At 45.4% G+C, this 21236-nt stretch overlaps 1 protein-coding gene across 2 annotated transcripts in view; it reads left to right on the top strand.

Annotated features, from left to right (window-relative positions):
* PCSK6 (proprotein convertase subtilisin/kexin type 6) overlaps positions 1-21236 on the top strand; it is a 357311-nt gene that overhangs the window by 17558 nt on the left and 318517 nt on the right. The gene's annotated exons all lie outside the window — the stretch shown is intronic.

Consider the following 21236-nt stretch of genomic DNA (forward strand, 5'->3'; position numbering starts at 1 on the left):
CCTGCCTGTGCCACTAGATGAGGAATGCCACGTCGCCTGCCTGTGCCACTAGATGAATGCCACGTCGCCTGCCTGTGCCACTAGATGAGGAATGCCACGTCGCCTGCCTGTGCCACTAGATGAGGAATGCCACGTCGCCTGCCTGTGCCACTAGATGAGGAATGCCACGTCGCCTGCCTGTGCCACTAGATGAGGAATGCCACGTCGCCTGCCTGTGCCACTAGATGAGGAATGCCACGTCGCCTGCCTGTGCCACTAGATGAGGAATGCCACGTCGCCTGCCTGTGCCACTAGATGAGGAATGCCACGTCGCCTGCCTGTGCCACTAGATGAGGAATGCCACGTCGCCTGCCTGTGCCACTAGATGAGGAATGCCACGTCGCCTGCCTGTGCCACTAGATGAGGAATGCCACGTCGCCTGCCTGTGCCACTAGATGAGGAATGCCACGTCGCCTGCCTGTGCCACTAGATGAGGGATGTCACTGCATTGGTGAAACTGGTTCAGTGATCGTTCTTGAGTGAGGGCAGGAGAGCAGAGATGCAGTGAGAGATGTCATCTCTCTGCTCCCCGCCGCACCTCCGACACTTCACGGTGTGAGGGCGGAAGAGCGGTGATGCTAGACGGGCGGAGAGATGTCGTCATTGCTCGCCAGCCCACTTCTCTTTCGCCCGCTTGCTTTCCTCTCTGATCCAACGGTGCCTCACAATTTCATGCCTCCCGGCTGAAAAGACATTACAGCTTGCTAGTGGGCCACAACCTGGGTGTTCACGACCCTTTCTTTAGATCAAAGGAATACACTTTGGTGTGTAAATGAGGGAAGTTTAACCACTTTCAGACCGGACCATTTTGCTAGTAAATGACCAGAGGTCTTTTTACAATTTGGCACTGCGCTGCTTTAACTGGTAATTGCGCGGTCATGCAATGTTGTACCCAAACAAAATTTGCGTCCTTTTCTTCCCACAAATAGAGCTTTCTTTTGATGGTATTTGATTGCCTCTGCGATTTTTATTTTTTGCGATATAAACGTAAAAAGACCGCAAATTTTGAAAAAAAATATTTTCTACTTTTTATTAGAAAAATCCAATAAACTCAATTTTAGTCATACATTTAGGCCAAAATGTATTCAGCCACATGTCTTTGGTAAAAAGTCAATAATTGTATATTTATTGGTTTGCGCAAAAGTTGTCACATCTACAAACTAAGGTACGTTTTCTGGAATTTACGCAGCTTTTAGTTTGACTGCCTATCTCATTTCTTGAGGTGCTAAAATGGCAGGGCAGTACAAAACCCCCCCAAATGACCCCATTTTGGAAAGTAGACACCCTAAGGAAATTGATAAGTGGCATGTTGAGCCCATTGAATATTTTATTTTGCCTCAAGCGATTGAATAATGACAAAAAAAATATATATTTTTTTTTTTTACACAAAGTTGTCACTAAATGATATATTGCTCTCACATGCTATGGGCATATGTGAAATGACACCCCAAAATAAATTCTGCTGCTTCTCCTGAGTACGGGGATACCACATATGTGGGACTTTTTGGGAGCCTAGCCGCGTACGGGGCCCCGAAACCAAGAACCGCCTTCAGGTTTTCTAAGGGCGTAAATATTTGACTTCACTCCTCACTACCTATTACAGTTTTGAAGGCCATAAAATGCCAAGATGGCACAAAACCCCCACAAATGACCCCATTTTAGAAAGTAGACACCCCAAGCTATTTGCTGAGAGGCATGTTGAGTCCATGGAATATTTTATATTTTGCCACAAGTTGCGGGAAAATTACAAACTTTTTTTTTTTTTTTCACAAAGTTGTCACTAAATGATATATTGCTCACGCATGCCATGGGCATATGTGAAATGACACCCCAAAATAAATTCTGCTGCTTCTCCTGAGTACGGGGATACCACATATGTGGGACTTTTTGGGAGCCTAGCCGCGTACGGGGCCCCGAAAACCAAGCACCGCCTTCAGGCTTTCTAAGGGCGTTACAGTTTTGAAGGCCATAAAATGCCAAGATGGCACAAACCCCCCCCCCCCAAATGACCCCATTTTGGAAAGTAGACACCCCTAAATTTAGGGGTACACTAGTGAGACTAGGTAATAAATGGCGGGTGCCCTGAAACTATAAAAAAATAACTAACCAACCAGCGTCACCTGTAACAGTTATATGGTGATCACTGGTGAAAGGGTTAACTAGGGGGCAATCAGGGGGCTTTATGCGGTAGTATATGGGGGTCCCTGGCGCTATAAAAAGCTGCGGCGAACCTAAATACCTGCCTAACTAGCGTCACCTGTGACACTAATACAGCGATCAGAAAAACTATCGCTTATTAGGCTGGGTTCACACTGGAGCGATGCGGGAACGCCACGAATGCGCGGCGGGTTCCCGCATCACATGCCTCCCGGCGGCAGTTCACACTGCCCTATGCGAACTGCTGGGAGTGTCAGTGAAATGTTAATGACACCCCCAGATCAGTTTGCATATCGCAGTGCCATCTGCAAACTCGGATCGCATGGTGTGAACACCCATGCGATCCGATTCTGCTGCGGGCCAAAAAAAGGGTCCCGTGCGAATTTGCGGCGGGTGCGACACAAATTCAGCCATACTATCTGTATGGCTGAACTCGAATCGCACAGATCGGATGTGATTTGCACTGCAGTGCGGTGCGAATCACATCCGTTCTCATAAACCGCTGCAATGTGAACCCAGCCTTAGTGACACTGGGGACGGGGGGTGATCACGGGGTTAAACCTTTATTGGGGGGGTTAGGGGGGTACCTTAGAACTAAAGGGGGCTAACCCTAACTGCCCTAACAGTTATTACAGTCACAAATGACACCCGCCGGGTGATCAGGGGGTTAAACCTTTATTAGGTAATAAATGGCGGGTGCCCTGAAACTATAAAAAAATAACTAACCAACCAGCGTCACCTGTAACAGTTATATGGTGATCACTGGTGAAAGGGTTAACTAGGGGGCAATCAGGGGGCTTTATGCGGTAGTATATGGGGGTCCCTGGCGCTATAAAAAGCTGCGGCGAACCTAAATACCTACCTGCCTAACTAGCGTCACCTGTGACACAAATACAGCGATCAGAAAAACTATCGCTTATTAGGCTGGGTTCACACTGGAGCGATGCGGGAACGCCATGAATCCGCGGCGGGTTCCCGCATCGCATGCCTCCCGGCGGCAGTTCACACTGCCCTATGCGAACTGCTGGGAGTGTCAGTGAAATGTTAATGACACCCCCAGATCAGTTCGCATATCGCAGTGCGATCTGCAAACTCGGATCGCATGGTGTGAACACCCATGCGATCAGATTCTGCTGCGGGCCAAAAAAAGGGTCCCGTGCGAATTTGCGGCGGGTGCGACACGAATTCAGCCATACTATCTGTATGGCTGAACTCGAATCGCACAGAGATCGGATGTGATTTGCACTGCAGTGCGGTGCGAATCACATTCGTTCTCATAAACCGCTGCAATGTGAACCCAGCCTTAGTGACACTGGCGACGGGGGGTGATCACGGGGTTAAACCTTTATTGGGGGGGTTAGGGGGGCACATTAGAACTAAAGGGGGCTAACCCTAACTGCCCTAACAGTTATTAGTCACAAATGACACCAATGCAAAAAAAAAAAAAAAGCAATTGGTGTCACTGTGACTGGGGGGGCAGGGGTAATTGGGGGGTGATCGGGGGGGGGGGGTAAAGGGGGGTGTGAGTGTGCCTGGCATGTTCTACTGTATGTGTGGTGTGTTGGTGCAACTCACCGATCCTCTCTCCTCGGTGCCGGAACGAAAAATACCGACACGGAGGAGAGAATACATCACTTCCTCTCCTGTGTTTACATTACAGGAGAGGAAGTGATGTCACGGGACATTTTCATTCGTCGGGAGCGATCGCGAGGGGGTGGCCATGAATGAATGGCCGTCCCCTCGTCCGGGATCGCTCCCGAACGAATACCGACCGGCGGGCAGGCAAGGACGTACATGTAAGCCCTTATGCCTGCCCGTGCCATTCTGTCGATGTACATCGTCGTGCGGCGGTCGGCAAGTGGTTTACTACTACAGGCAAGCCTATAATTAGGCTTACCTGTAGCTGCACTGGATATCTCCCTGTATTTGCATGTGCCAACGTCATTGGCACATGCGCACTTAAGCCAACTGAAGCAATGGCACATCTGTGCCGTTGCTTCAGTTGTACTGTGCCATTCCCGGAGCACCACTGCGCGGGCTTTGATCTCGGGTACTAGGTCATTATGCCTTTGTCTTGCAGTTTTTTTTATTTTTTTTGGTTTCAATAGGGTTTACAACCACTTTAACCACTTAAACACTAAACCTTTTTCTGACTTTTGTTTTCAAGTTAAAATTATTTATTTGATAGAAAATTACTTGGAACCCCCAAACTTTTTTTTTTTTTATTTTTTTTTTTTAGTAGAGACCCTAGAGAAAAAATGTTGCAATATTTTGTCACACTGTATTTTCGCAGCAGTCGTTCAAATGCAATTTTTTGGAAACAAATTACACTTTAATGAATTAAAAAAAAAAAAAAAACCTGTAAAGTTAGCCCAATTTTTTTTTGTATAATGTGAAGCATTTTACGCCACGAGAATCGTGATCTTTTTATTCTAAGCAAAAAAATTTTCTCTAGTGTGTGTGTAAAATAAATATATATATATTTCTATTACACACACATACATATACACACAAATATGTGTGTATATATGTGTGTGTGTGTGTGTATATATATATATATATATATGTATGTATGTGTATGTGTGTGTGTGTATGTATATGTATATGTATGTATATATATATATATATATATATATATATATATATATATATATATATATATATATATATATATATATATATATATATATATAAATTTTGTGTGTGTTGGAGAGATATATGTATATATAAATCTGGATTACAGAGGCGGACATCTGAAGTCAACAGTGCAAGTAGTGACAAAAAATTATTCCAGCGTTTATTCCTAAAGCGATAATACACCCAAAAGTGTCATTGCGGGGCTGCATTCGTTTTTTTTTTTTTAAGCACCAAGCCCCCCCCCCCCATTTTCACCTGATGATCTGGCCAGTATTAGTGCCCCCTTTATCAGTGGCCTTGTCAGGTAAACATTACCACCAGTGTGAGCCCAAACAATCATTTGAACCCTTTTTACGACTAACACTCGGTCGTGAGAGCAAACAATAGCTCCATCGTGTAATGACGAAATTTCGAACGATAAATTGTTCAATGGACAGGCATTACTGTTTTTCATCTGCTTTGTCACATGTTCACAGTGCAAACAGTTAAAATTTTAACGCTCAAGAAACACAGTAAAGTGATTCTTGGGGATCATGCACACAGGAGGTTTAGAAAAAAACGCCAGCGCTGCTGTCAGGAAACGGCAGCATTAAAAACGCGATTTCAGCCGCGTTTTAAATAGCGTTTATGTGCGTTTGTAGGCATTAGCGGTTTTACAGTAAAATCGCTCCCTAAAATGTAAAAATGCCTAAAACCACCAAACAAGCTGGTTAAGCTGCCTTTCTTGACGTTTTGTGTTTTTACAGCCAAGCCTCTGCTCCTGGATGCACTGGCAGTTTTTTTTTTTTTTTGCTGCCCCTAAAGGCTTGTGCCTCCAAACGCCTCTAAAGGTTGTGTGTATGGACACAGTCTAATATGAAGGAAAGTTCAGAGGAAAACACCAGGCACCCTAATGAAGTGGCATCCTAAGCGCTGTCCATTGTGCTGATGGCACAAGCCGGGTTTCTTACAATTTATCAGATTGTTTTAGTTTTATCCACTATGGGATAATGAAGGGGCATCTGGTTGGAAAATGGATGCAGTTCTGGCTGGTAGTGGTTTTTAAGTTATTTTACACCCTCAGTTTAAGTGCTTTCAGCAGCTGATTTAATCACTTAGGATTAGGTTCACTCTGGTGCGATGCGGGAAACGCAGCAAATCCTTTGTTTCCCGCATCGCTATCGCACGGCATCCATTTGATCTGCGGCAGTGTCAATGGTAACGACTGCTATTGACAACTTTGCACCAAGGCTGGTCATACATATTGTTTTTATTCAGTTTAGTTCACAGGTTGAATGGAAAAAACCGAGCAGGTTCCTCCAGCCACACAATTGTAGCTTGCCCCACCAGCTGTCCAGATACCCAAGTAGGTATCTGAATCGGATGCAGCCAGTGTTCAGATAAGTTTTCCACTCGCCTCTTACACATTTCTGTCATCCGGTAGGAGACAGAGCTACCCAGTGAATTTTGGCTGGTTCGTCAGGATCTGGATAAAATTTCAATAGTGTATGGCCAGCTTTACCCAAGTGCTCACCAATGTGGTGTGCTGGGGCATACTGGCTAACAGATTTATGTTTTTGCAGTCATCCATGGTTTTTGACCCCCAATACCCATTACGCCTCATGGACCCTGGACATTTTAGTCTTGGTGCATGAGACTCTGACATTTAGATGATACAGGCCCTGCAAACAGGCTGTCAAGGTGAGAGACTTAAAGCTGCAGGGCCTGGGCGGTACACTGAGCAGTCTTTACATTGTAAGGCACTTTACACCCAGGGATACATTCCCAGGACGTCTGCATTCGTCCACAGGCTCATACTCTACTAAACACAAGTACTGCTAGGTGCATCGTCAATCCGCAGTAGCTGTCCGCCTTATAGCTTTTGACAGGCTATCAGCAGCAGGGCTGGACCATCCACCCACACTTAAATACGAGTCTTGTGCACCCAGGGGCTGAATGCCCAGGGTACATCAGGCCTTATAGAAACCATTCTCAGCTAGGATTTCTTCAGGGTTGGCCAGGGGCGCCTTAAACTGTGGCTAATTGACCTCCCATTTGACAGTGCTTGCATAATTCCAGGTCCCACGCCACTTGGCAGTCAGCAGTATGACTGCATGGGTGTAATTCTGGCCACCCCTGTAAGGGAGGCATTTTTTCCACTCACCACCACCATTACAATGGGCATTTAGCCAGTGACCCCCAGATTGTCTTGTCTTACCAGGGGTTCCCTGATGGAGTCTTGATGGAGTCTTGATGGAGTCTTGATGGAGTCTTGATGGAGTCTTGATGGAGTCTTGATGGAGTCTTGATGGAGTCTTGATGGAGTCTTGATGGAGTCTTGATGGAGTCTTGATGGAGTCTTGATGGAGTCTTGATGGAGTCTTGATGGAGTCTTGATGGAGTCTTGATGGAGTCTTGATGGAGTCTTGATGGAGTCTTGATGGAGTCTTGATGGAGTCTTGATGGAGTCTTGATGGAGTCTTGATGGAGTCTTGATGGAGTCTTGATGGAGTCTTGATGGAGTCTTGATGGAGTCTTGATGGAGTCTTGATGGAGTCTTGATGGAGTCTTGATGGAGTCTTGATGGAGTCTTGATGGAGTCTTGATGGAGTCTTGATGGAGTCTTGATGGAGTCTTGATGGAGTCTTGATGGAGTCTTGATGGAGTCTTGATGGAGTCTTGATGGAGTCTTGATGGAGTCTTGATGGAGTCTTGATGGAGTCTTGATGGAGTCTTGATGGAGTCTTGATGGAGTCTTGATGGAGTCTTGATGGAGTCTTGATGGAGTCTTGATGGAGTCTTGATGGAGTCTTGATGGAGTCTTGATGGAGTCTTGATGGAGTCTTGATGGAGTCTTGATGGAGTCTTGATGGAGTCTTGATGGAGTCTTGATGGAGTCTTGATGGAGTCTTGATGGAGTCTTCCCGGAGTCTTCCCGGAGTCTTCCCGGAGTCTTCCCGGAGTCTTCCCGGAGTCTTCCCGGAGTCTTCCCGGAGTCTTCCCGGAGTCTTCCCGGAGTCTTCCCGGAGTCTTCCCGGAGTCTTCCCGGAGTCTTCCCGGAGTCTTCCCGGAGTCTTCCCGGAGTCTTCCCGGAGTCTTCCCGGAGTCTTCCCGGAGTCTTCCCGGAGTCTTCCCGGAGTCTTCCCGGAGTCTTCCCAACTTTTTGAGATGGGAATGAGAGACACCTATTAGCAAAAGTATTTACGCATAGGGCGCACCCCCTACCACTCCCTCTTAAAGGAGAATTTTCCCCAAAAAAAAGTTAAAGCCACAAGTGCTTCCCCCCCCCCCTACTATTCCTTTATGCTGGCTTTCAAAATTTTTCAGATGCAGCGATTTAAAAATTGAAATTTTTAGCACTAGGTAACACTTTTTGAAAGGTAAAGTGCATTTTACATACAACTATATAGATGAGACCAAAATTCTGTTCCAAATCAGGGATAGTCCCTTGAAATCAGGGACAGATGGGAGCCACATAGATGGGAGTCTGATGCCATGGAATAGAGTGAAGGTAGCAGACATGGGCCACCAGAGAAGTGAGTAAAATAACTTGCTTCAAGATAGGATTTATTAAATCCTGACAGCATCACTTTAAACTTTCCCTTTTTATAATGAATTGTCACCCGTTATTACTCCATGTCATGTGATGTCTCATGTTGCTGTTTGGTAAACCCGACCACAAGGCTTGTATTGCTCTGAAATTGTGGTGAAATGGTTAAACTGGCCGGTAAATCGGTGGCTTTGTAAACAGTACATACTGGTTTAAGTCTCCCAGGTACGAGGTGGGTAATGTGATCAGAGCAAATCCAATATTCATTTAATGATGGTTTCCCTGCAGGTTATTGCTCCAGGAGTTTGTCACACTTGCTGAATAGCATTTTTTTTCAGACTTCTTATGAGCTTAAGCCTCCAACTTGGATTTTGTGATTATTATGTGAAATGTCAAATCTGGGACCTCCGAAAAACTGCAACCTGCGTCCAATCAATATTTAATTTAAAACTGTTCATTTTCCAGTCACACTGAATTCTGATTTGTTTTGCAAAGGGTGGGGCTGGAAAAGAGGGGATCAAATAATCCTGGTGTCTTGGGTACAAATTCTGCTGACATTGAAATCCATTTAGTGTTATTTCACAGTGTGCTGTGTCGGGGAATAACCCTTCCCGTGCTAGCAAGCTTTCAGTGCACATGGCTCTATGGGCTGAAGCATTCCATTTAGACCAACGTATAGACTTTTCCACACGCTCAATCTATAGCTTTTTAGAGACGTCACCATAGGTGAAGTAACGGCATCATTTTAAACTGGTAGAAAGTTGAAGGAACTCATTGAGGATTTTGAGACTCGGGATGTTTCAGGAGGGTCTTATTCAGCTTCCAATGGCAGGTTCTGGAGTAGACATCTGACACTCTCGGAGTAAGTGACAGGGGGTATGGTTAGACCATGTAATAGGGTGTATATCAAAATATATAATACGTGGTTCTGAAATTGAGAAATGTGAGAAAAGGTATATTGTCTATAGAGAGGGTGTTTAATTCTCCAGGCATTGAGGGCACCCCCTAGCTCCAACACATGGCTGAATCCTTTAGCTAGGGGCCTACTGTAAAAAAAATGAATCGCCCATGGCCCAGATTGTTTAGCCAGTTTCTGGTCCAGGCATTTATTTGCAAACCTTTGTTTGCTTATATGTGCAGGGATGGTGGGTTTGAGACCCCTTTCACGCCATCCCGCTGATTCATGTCCATAATGACCCAGCTTCAAGCCTGGAATACTTGGAGATTAAAGCTCAGTATGTCCAACTGAACAAGAGGAGCCCATGAGACAAGAGGGCTCAGGTTGCCTGGCATGTGTTCTGTTGAGGGTTCGTCTCTCACCGGAAGGGTGATCCCTTCTCCTAGCCAACATCGGATCCTGGGTTGATGAGGCTTGCACTCGTCTAATAGACAAATTAATTTCCCCAGTATTTTTTTTTTTTTTTTTTCAAATATAAATTTTATTTATTTCCGGCATAAAAGTACCCCATAATACAAACAGAAATAACAACCAGACCGAATAGAGCCCGGAATACAAAGAACAATGTGATACAAAAAAGAATAGGAGCAATCCAAGCAATGTAATGAGCAAGACATGTTAAAACAAAAAGGTACACAGGATGTCCTTACTGTCGTCTGAAGTAGAGATTGGGGTTGTGAAGGCTCATTGAGGAGGTACAGAAACGGGGTACAACACCTGAGTCTCGCCCCACTAGTCACGGGGAGAAAACCCAGGGCTGCCGGAGGGGTATAGGGGGAAGAACTTGGGAGGGACGGGGACAGAAGAGGGGGGAGAGAAAAAGAGAAAAAAAAAAAGAAAAAAAAAAGGGAGGAGGGGAGGGGGGAGCAAGAGGAGAAAAGGAGAGGGTGACAGACTGGAGAAGTAAAAATCAATCCCCAGTATTTTTTATAGTTGTGCAGAATACATTACATTTGCAGTCCTGCACATTACTCGTATGTTAACTCAATGTGCATCTTGCCCCCTAAAGGCAAACACAACCCTTCATCTTTAGTAAAGAGGCAACATGGTTGCTTTTTGAATTTTACTGAACAGGCCTTCAATAGCTCACGGACCCTTTGTTGCAGAATGTTCATTATAATCCACACGATTGCCATCAACCGCTCAAGTAATGGATAGTATCCGTTTAAGTTTATGGCATAATCAAAATTTAGTCAAGTACATATGTAATGGAATGGGTGCTGTGGTGCCTGCTCTGTCTCATGATCATGTTATACACTTTTCAAAGCTCCAACTATACCTCCCTAGAGAGGAGCACAACCTATGGACAGTACTACATGCAAACTCTCCCTTCCTTTTGGGGAGGAAGCCACTCCCTGGACAGGTACTTGGTGGCTGTTGCTATGCAGGGCTCCATAAAAAATGGTGGGCATGTTGTATACATTATATTGTCAAAAGTATTGGGACACCATCCTTTACGTGCATATGAACTTTAATGGCACCCCAGCCTTGGTCTGTAGGGTTTAATATTGAGTTGGCCCACCCTCTGAAACTATAACGGCTTCAACTCTTCTAAGAAGGCCGTCCACAAGGTTTACAAGTGTCTATGGGAATGTTACCATTCTTCCAGAAGCACATTTGTGAGGTCAGGCACTGATGGATGAGAAGGCCTGGCTTGCAGTCTCTGGTCTAGTTCATCTCAAATGTATTCTTTCGGGTCCAATATTAAGTTGGCCCACCCTTTGCAGCTATAACAGCTTCAACTCTTCTGGGAAGGCCGTCCACAAGGTTTAGGAGTGTGTCTATGGGAATGTTTGACCATTCTTCCAGAAGTGCATTTCTGAGGTCAGGCAATAATGTTGACGAGAAGGCCGGGCTCATAGTCTCCACTCTAATTAGGGTTGCCATCTCATCCCTTTAAACCCGAACACATATTAATTACACAGGTTCTGAGGCTAATTTAATTCAGATAAGACACCAAGTGAGTTTACCACCTTAAAGGGGTTGTAAAGTAAAATTTTTTATTTTTTTAAAATAACAAACATGTTATACTTACCTCCACTGTGCAGCTCGTTTTGCACAGAGTGGCCCCGAACCTGCTCTTCTGGGGTCCCTCGGCGGCTGTCTCAGCTTCCTCCCGCAGGTGCTTCTCACGTTAATGCGCGCTCCCTCGCATTGGTGAGAAGCACTGCGGGCGCGCTCCCGTGATACAGCCGGCGGCTATAGCCGCTCGCTGTATCACAAGGCCCCGCCCCCGGCGCGCTGCGTCATTGGATGTGATTGACAGCAGCGCGAGCCAATGGCTGCGCTGCTTTCAATCCATCCACTCCAGCCAATCAGCGGCCAGGCTGAGCGGCGAAGAGGACGGCGGGGGCGAGCGCGGGATTTTCGAGGGGTCAGGTAAGTAAAACGGGGGGACTGGGGGCGCGTCGGCAGTGTGAGATGTTTTTTCACCTTAATGCATAGAATGCATTAAGGTGAAAAAACATTTACCTTTACAACCCCTTTAATCAGCCACAAAACCTTTGTAATTAATATGTTTGGTTTTAAAGGGAAGAGGCGGCAACCCTAGCTCTAATTCATCCCAAAGGTGTTCTATCGGGTTGAGATCAGGACTCTCGCTCATCCAGGTCTTTATGGACCTTGCTTTGTGCACTGGTGCACAGTCGTGTTGGAACAGGAAGGGGCCGTCCCCAAACTGTTCCCACAAAGTTAGGAGCATGAAATTGTCCAAAATGTCTTGGTATGCTGACGCCTTAAGGGTTCCCTTCACTGGAACGAAGGGGCCAAGCCCAACCCCTGAACAACAACCCCACACCATAATCCTGTATGGACATCTTAAAATATTGAATGCCTTCGGACTATTATAAAGAGGCTATGAATAGCAAAGAGCATAGAGCATACTCTATATAATTGACCTGTATTGTTGGCATAGCCATTTAACATGGTTTGACAATTTTCTGCAAGACTGCAATCGTGAGAGATCCACCTTTTGGATCAGGTGTAGATGAAAAAACTAACAGGAATTCTTAATTAGGATTGCTACGCCTGCTTTGTCAGTAGGGTCATAGGCTAAATAGGAGTTTTAAAAGCTAAATTAAGCAAGCCGCCTATAAGAAAATGTTTCTTGTATAAAGATGACATCCGTTTGAGAGGCTTTCAACTCGTTCAGAGCCAACCACCTTTTCCGAAGGCAACTGGAGCTTTAACTATTGTGCTATTGTAATTTCAGAGACATAGTATATAACCGACAATAGCCTAAAGCAGGAGAACCTTGAATTTGCTACACTCTGGTGACCTGGAACTTGTCAGATAAATGACAAGGGCCAAACCGAAAAAAAAAACAACTTGGGTAGAAACAAACATTTACAGTGGTCTATCTATGTAAGATCATCACACATAGAGCTGAATATGAAAAAGCCTGGGGTTATAAGTGTTTCTCAAGTAGGAGCTGCAAAGAGACATTTTGCCCCTGTAAAAAATCCTTAGGCCTCATCTGGAATATGCAGTTCATGATCAACATGTATAAATAAGTTGTCTATATCGTGAACTTGGTGTTGAGTTATTCACTTTAAGGCCACCACAGAGGACAAGGGGAACGCCTTACAGCTGAAGGAAAAGAAATGTAATCGCCAAATAAAAGACTTAATCACCGTAAAGCCTCATACACACGATTGGACTTTGTACAAACTTTCCCGTTGGACTTTTGTACAAAGGGTGTTGGCCGTAAATTTGTATTGCATACACATGATCGAACTTTTTAGGCAACAAACACGAATGCAGTGACGTTTCAACATATTGACGACACTTCAAAAGAGGACGTTCAATTACTCCGGCGCCACCTTTGGTCAACTTCTGTATTGTTGTCTGATCTTTTGCATTGGTTCTGAGCGTGTGTGTTTGTACAAAAGTCCGATGATTTTGTGTATACATGATCGGACTTTGCTCCATTGGATTTATGTTGTCAAAGTTTGGCCGTTCACACAGCCAACAAAAGTCAGATGAAAACCGAAAAAGTTTGTCCGATGAAGCTTACACACGGTCGGATGTTGCCTTAAAACGGCTAATTTGCATGTTGTCAAAAAGTTTGATTGTACGGGCCTTTAGAGCTGTGAAAATGTGGAATAGACTTCATCTAGAGGTGGTTCTGACCAGCTCCGTAGATTGTTTGAAAAAGGTCTGCACTCTGTATTTCCTAAATGCATATAATATAACTGGATACTAATATTTTATAGATAAAGTTGATCAAGGACATATCTGACTCTTGGGGGATCAGGAAGGAATTTTTTCCACTGCTGGAGCAAATTGGATCAATTGTGGGTATGGGATAATATAGATGGAGGGTTTTCTCTTTGCGTGTTTTTCTTCCTCTGGGTTGAACCTGATGGACGGGTGTGTTTTTTTTTTTTTTCCCCCAACCAGACTGTGACCAACTATATAAGAACTGGAAATAGTCTAGAGGTGTACGTAGTTATCAGAAAAAGAGCTGGCAAACTGGATCAAACACAAGTTTGTTGGGCAGTATAGATGATTGTATCTCACCACGGGAGGCCAGTTTGAAGTTCAGAGGAGATGCTCTTTGCAGATTTACAGATTCTTGGTGATTCTGGATTTATCCAAATCTTAATAGGTGCAGTCATGTGGAGTCTAGAAAGAGGGTAGCCAGGATATCATCCAGAAAGGGGGAGAAGATTCTTAAAAAAAATTCTTCATCCTCCCCGGTAGGTCTTGAACTGTGCTGGGAGCAATATTTGGATGCTATTACCCTGAATGGAAATCCCCAGTAATATAGAGATGCTTTTGGAGGTTGGAGGTGATTAGGTTGGGCTTTAGCGACCTTCATTTAGTGAGATCTGTTGGGTAAAAATGATGTTGTATTTTATTCAACTCCTATAGTCTTTGGCAGACCTGTTGTATGTAGTGACGGAGAGATACTTTGCTCTCATAGAAGTGGAAGCAAACCATAATACCCCTCCAGCATACACCAGCTGGAAGCTTACAATGGTCAGATGTGCACGGTCCAGGCAATGTTGGTTATGCCAGAGCAAGATGGGTGAAAAAGCCAGAGATAGGATTTGTGCTCCATCACTCAGTTTCTGGAATTTCCTAATGTAGCGGCCATAACCCTTCGCAGGGTGGCCTTAAATTTTGGGTTTACCGGTTACCTCCGCTTGGCTGGTTCTTCCACGTCTAGGGGTTCCCAGAGTTAGTACCCAACAACTTTGGATGCTGACACCATAAAAGTCCTTTAGAAAAGGTTTTTATTTGCAGGGGTAACATCCAACAGTCTCGTATGGCAACAGAGAGCAAGGGTGAAGAAGCTCAAGCACCTTGAACTGCTACTATCAAAGTCTCTAATACCACTCAGAGAGTAGCCACTCGCAGCTGGGCGCTTCAAGGCTGAACAAATCTCTAGCCAGAGATTATGGAAGTCGGCACTTTGATCTGGAACGTGTGAAACCTTTGACCTTGAGTAATTGGTAACAGAAGTGAAAAGGAAACTTTTCCCTCAGTACCTGGAACGTTCTGTCTCCTTGACGGTACTGGAAAAACGTGAATTCATCAGTGTCCTTCACAACTCAGCAACCAGGCACTTTTCAGGATGCCAGCTCGTTGGCCCTCCTCAGAGTCCTCCCCCGGTCACCTGCACGAGCTGCGGTGTTCCTCCAAGCCGAGAGCACACCCGGATGCCTTGAATCCTCCCTCAGTTACTGCGCCTTGGACCAGCCGGGTCCAAACTCTGGAACAGACGGATCCCTACCCCAGACCAGGCCGTTCTATTGGGGTTAGCCAACCGAAGCATGTTGCGGAGTGAGGAGCGCTTTCGTGACCGGGACCCCTCGCGGGGCTACCCCCGGTCCAGGATCAGGAACAGACCGCTAAGGCCTCACGAACGAACCTGGAACACGTGTCTTCCACATCTTAAGTACCCTTCCCCAGACTCCTCAGTGGGGCCTGGCGCACCCACTGGCTCCGGGGAACGCTGATACCCAAAACGTCCAACCAGGCCTGGTTCTGAGCCTGTTGTGTGCCTCACTGTACACATGACCTGGCAGAACTCTAACACAGCCCAGCCAAACTCATGTCAAAGTTAAACCTACACAAACAACCCTCAGAACCCCTTTACTGTTCTGAGACAAAAACTAAATTTGTACATGAGACACTTTTTCCAAAATGTCATCGCTACACTAATGTGAAGACTGTCCCTTTTTATTCTTTTTGTTGTCCTTTTGTTGTAGGTAGAGTTGGGAGACATTTTGTTTAACCACTTGGGATCCGCGCTATTGCCAAATGACGGCATTAGCGCGGACCTACTTTTCCGGGACTACGTCTATTGACGTCGTCCCGTGCACGAGCGGCCTGCGCGCCCCCTGAGGGGCGCGCTCTGTGACCGGCGAGTCCATGAGACTCGCCTGATCACCGATCCGTGGAAGGGGTCGATCCCGACCCCTTATCACGTGATCAGCTGTCAGCCAATGACAGCTGATCATGTGATAGAACGGAGCCGGTAATCGGCTATTATTCCTCCTCGCGCTGACAGCGCGAGGAGAAAAAAAAAAAGCCGATCACCGGCGGCCGTGATCGGGACATCAGTCCCGATCACGGCCAGCAATACAAGCCACCACCTGCCCCCTGCCAGTGCCCACCTGCCCGCTGAAGTGCCATCCTGAATAAAAGTGCCCCCAGCAGTGCCCATAGTGCCCACAGTGCCACCCACAGTGCCCAGCAGTGCCGCCCATCAGTGCCCAGCAGTGCCACCTATGTAGATTGTCTCTTCATCACTGAAAGCTGGTTAACCTCTGACTGCAACACCATCCTCACCGAATTGGTGCCGGAAAACTACAGGATCCTAACCGAACACCGGATAGGGAAAAAAGGAGGAGGCCTAGCAGTGATCTTTAAAGGTCACCTGGATCTCACTAAACCATCATCTCAGAACCCAGTGTCTTTTATGGAAACCCTGACGCTACATTTTCAACCAACACCCCATGACACCACTCATATTCTACTGTGCTACAGACAACCGGGACCAAAGTCCAATCTTCTTTCACCCCTCACGGAATCCTTTGCAATGCACACCCTAAAATTCAAAAATTTCCTGCCACTCGGAGATTTCAACCTTTGGGCAAACGAGCCTAAAGACCCCATCGCGACTGCCTGCATCAATCAACTAGAAGAACTGGGTCTACAGCAACTGATAAAGACTCCCACGCATGGGTCAGGACACACCCTGGACCTCATTTTCAAACAGAACATCGACGTCAACATATGCGACAACATAACTCTGCCATGGACGGATCACCACGCCATCAAATTCAAAATCACTACCAACATCACCAACGCAAAACGGAAACCTGTAACAACGCACTGGACCAGATCGCATAAAAAACTGTACTCCGAAGCCTTCAAAACCACTCTGTCCAAAAAAATATCTACAATAACCTTAAACCACTCTACGGAGGAAACACTCAACTCCCTGAACAAGGCATTACTGCAATCAGCAGACTCGGTAGCACCAAAACGCAGGGCTCTCATCAGGAAGAAAAATGCTGGATGGTTTAATAGCTCCCTCTCCGTACTAAAGCAAGAACGCAGAAGAGCGGAAAGAACATGGAGAAGAAATCCCACCGAGGAAAACCTATTTAACTACAAAGGTCTGACAGAGAATTATCGGAAAGCAATCTTCAAAGCCAAAAAGGACCACTTCTCATATACAATCTCAACGGCCGCAAACCAACCACGGGAACTGTTTAAACTGGTTAATCAATCAATGAATCCGGTGTGCCTAGAACCCCCAGAAAGCGAATCCCAGGATTACTGTGACAAACTGTCAGATTTTTTCATCGATAAAGTCAAAACCATCAGGGAAACAATTTGTCAGAAGAAAACATCCGACCTCAGCCAGCAAATACATAAAGAGGATGTCCGCACCAACATACCGCAACCGCCAAAATTTTCACTATCCCCAATTACCGTAGACACCGCAAAAAACATCATTAATAAACTGCGTGACAGTACCTCACCTATTGACATCATCCCCACAAAACTACTGAAAGAATGCTCCGACATCGTGGCTCCAACCATAACCCACCTCATAAACCGATCATTCCACGAAGGGATTGTTCCCAGCATCCTCAAACAAGGCATCGTCAAACCTCTACTCAAGAAACCAAACCTGGACCCTCAGGATCCAAACAACCGTAGGCCAATTACAAGCCTCAACACCATTTCTAAGATCATGGAGAAAGCTGTAGTACATCAGCTACAACTTCACCTGGATACTCACAAACTCCTGGACCCGCTGCAATCAGGCTTCCGCCCGGGTCATGGAACAGAAACAGCTCTCCTCAAGATTTGGGATGACGCCCTCGAAGCGGCAGATGACGGAGAGCCGTGTCTCCTCGTACTGCTAGACCTAAGTGCAGCGTTTGATACAGTAGATCACAATACTCTACTCGTCCGCCTCACAGAAGTAGCCGGAGTCCAAGACATAGATCTCCATTGGTTCGCGTCCTTCCTAGGAAATCGGTCACAGACAGTGAAACTAGGAAAATTCCTCTCCGAAACTCGGGCAGTCACCTGCGGAGTCCCTCAAGGCTCTCCGTTGTCACCCGTTCTCTTCAACATTTACATTCGCCCACTCCTTCAAATCATCAGATGCTCAGATCTCTGCTTCCACTCTTACGCTGACGACACGCAACTTTATTTCCGGATCAATGGGAAAAAAGATCACCAACAACAACTTGAAAACTGCCTCAAATCAATAGAGGACTGGATGACCACCAACTCCCTCCAGCTGAACCAATCAAAGACAGAGCTTCTTATCTTCCACCCAAATCATAAGCCCGCAACCAAAACCTCCTGGTCTCCACCAACCGTCTTTGGGCAGACTATCTCCCCAAAGACCAAAGCGAAGAGTCTCGGGGTTATTTTAGACGCACAAATGTCAATGGATGCGCAAATAGGAGCAGTAGTCAGTCGATCTCACCATCTGCTGCGCATGCTTCGCAGACTCATCCCTTTTATCCCAAAGAATGACAAAGCAGTGGTAGTTGGAACAATCATTAATTCACGACTGGACTACGCAAACTCGCTTTACATAGGATTACCACAATATCAACTTGCGCGATTACAACTGATCCAAAACACGGCGGCAAGGCTGATAACAGGAAAAAAACCCTGGGAATCCATTTCTCCTTCACTGAGGAGCTTACATTGGCTAACCGTAAAAAATCGGATCACGTTCAAGACCCTTTGCCTCACCCACAAATGCGTGCATAGAGAAGCTCCGCAATACCTAATGGAGAAAATAAATCATTACACACCAAACCGCAGTCTTCGATCAGCCAACAAAAACCTCCTCCTCGTGCCCAAAGCCCGGTATAAATCCAAGGGGGATCGGAGATTCGCTGTCCAAGGGCCTCGGCTATGGAATGCTCTACCAATAAACATCCGCCTGGAAGAAAATCACCTGGCTTTTAGAAAAAAACTCAAGACCTTCCTCTTTTAGCAGATGATCAAAGCTCGGCACAGCGCCTAGAGGCGATTCAGTTCGCATTGTGCGCTATATAAGTATTTCATTCATTCATTCATTCATTCACCTATCAGAGCCGCCCATCAGTCCCATCTATCAGTGGTACCTATCAGTGTCCATCTGTGCCACCCATCCGTGCCACTTATCCATGCCCATCTTTGCCCATCAGTGCCGCCTTAACTATGCCCATCAGTGCCCACCAGTGCAGCCCATCAGTGCCCACCAGTGCAGCCCATCAGTGCCCACCAGTGCAGCCCATCAGTGCCCACCAGTGCAGCCCATCAGTGCCCACCAGTGCAGCCCATCAGTGCCGCCTAATCAGTGCACTTCAATGAAGGAGAAAAATGACCTGTTTGCAAAATTTTATAACAAACTATTAAAACATGATTTTTATTTTTTTTGCATCTTTTTTTGTTTGTTTAGCAAAAAATAAAACTCCGAGCTGTAACTAAATACCACCAAAAGAAAGCTCTATTTGTGGGAAAAAAATTATAAAAATTTCATTTGGGTACAGTGTTGTATGACCGCGCAATTGTCATTCAAAGTGCATCAGCGCTGAAAGCTGAAAATTGGTCTGGGACTGAGGGGGGTTTAAGTGCCCAGTAAGCAAGTGGTTAAGGGACACGTTTCCCTCTTACAGAACATTGACATTTTCAACCATGTCATCAAATTTCATTTTTAGATGGTCTGGACAGTCACCAATTAAGACTATCCCCCACTTACCCCCTTCTTACTTTGGTTTCTATGCTAATCTACCCTTCTCTGTAAATGGGCTATGGGTGAATTTCTATAGCATTAGTCTTTTATCATGTTAGCTGTAAAATATGGTGCTGTTGGGATTATCAGTGTGGTGGTGTAGCACAATGTTTCTCAACGCCATTCCTCAAGTTACCCCCCAACAGGTCATGTTTTCGGGATTTCCCTCAGATGAAAGGGCTGTGGTAATTACTAAAGGAGTAAAACTGATCAAATCACCTGTGCAAAATAATAGAAGGTCCGAAAACATGACCTGTTGGGGCTACTTGAGGACTGGAGTTGCAAAACATTGGAGTAGAGTAATATGTAGACATGTGAGATTGTTTTCGTTACAAATTGAAATTCGGGCAAAAGTTTTGTTGTGCGGAGATTTGGATGTATCAAAATTTCCGAATCGCAATGGTAGCCAATTTCAATGAATCCGAAATTATAACAACTGATTATCCACATTCGAAATACAACTTCGAAAAGGTGTGTGTGTGTGAATGGACATGAGATTGTGAGGGGTTGATTTTTGCCTAGAGATGGGCTTTAAAGAGGTTGTAAACCCCATTCATAAAATTTGAACTAAGCACACATAGCTGTAGTATTTACTTGTCTCTCTTCATACCTCTAAGTATAGTCTCTCTCTGGTGCTCCGTTCCTCTGTTGGCATCAGTCACTTCTGACCAGTTCTCCGACACGAGATTACATGAGCTGAAAATTTGTGTTGGAGGTAGATAAGCAAGGGAGCTGGTCTATTCATAATACAGCTCTGCATGTTCCTTCGTTCTTTTGCCTGTGTGGAGGGGGGGTGTATGTGTGTTACTTTCCTCCAATCAGCTCTCACACAGTGTAAGTGCAGACTCCCCATCCACCTCTATGTACTGATGAAAGATGAAGAAAGATTTTTAACACTATCTGCACTTTTCAGCACTTATGAAAGGGTGCAGAGAGGGGAAGACTACAGATATACAGGTACAACTTATGTAGGGAGATTTGTTTCATCTGTGTATTATCTGAGGCCAGTTACTTCACTGGGGATATGTGAAGGTTGACAACCACTTTAACGAAAGGGAAAAAAAACTTTTGTGGTTATGTTTAGGCTGCCAAAGCGCCCTTTTCTGGGCAGACGGCATAGGTTCAGAAAAAGCGGCAATACGCTAACTAGTGCATGGTGCAGCACCACCCAATGGGGTAGAGGTCTGATCCCAACCTAAGTCTTCGTATAAGTGAAGGTAGGAAGGAATTCAAGCACACTTCCAAGCTAGTGACTAGGACAGTACATGAGCATTAAAGTGGTTCAAAAGCTAAAATGTTTGCCTCTTTGCAGGGTGGATTTGATTTAAATCAAGTTGATTTAAATCATGATATAACCACTTAAAGACTGGAAGATTTTCCCCCTTAATGACCAGGCCATTTTTTTTCGACACGGCACTGCGTTGCTTTAACTGATTGCGTGGCTGTGCGACTCTGTACACAATTTACGTCCCTTTTTCCCCCCCCCCACAAATCTTTCTTTTGGTGGTATATGATCACCCCTGACCTTTTTTTTTTTTTTTTGCGCTATAAACAAAAAAGCGACGATTTTGAAAAAAAAAACGTAACCTTTTGTTATAATATCCAAAAAATCAAATGTCTTCATCAGTTTAGACAAATATGTATTC

The sequence above is a fragment of the Lithobates pipiens genome, unplaced genomic scaffold (genome assembly GCF_037356315.1).
Source record: "Lithobates pipiens isolate NorthernLeopardFrog02 unplaced genomic scaffold, aLitPip1_a1.2 Scaffold_8, whole genome shotgun sequence".
NCBI classification, from domain to species: Eukaryota; Metazoa; Chordata; class Amphibia; order Anura; family Ranidae; genus Lithobates; species Lithobates pipiens.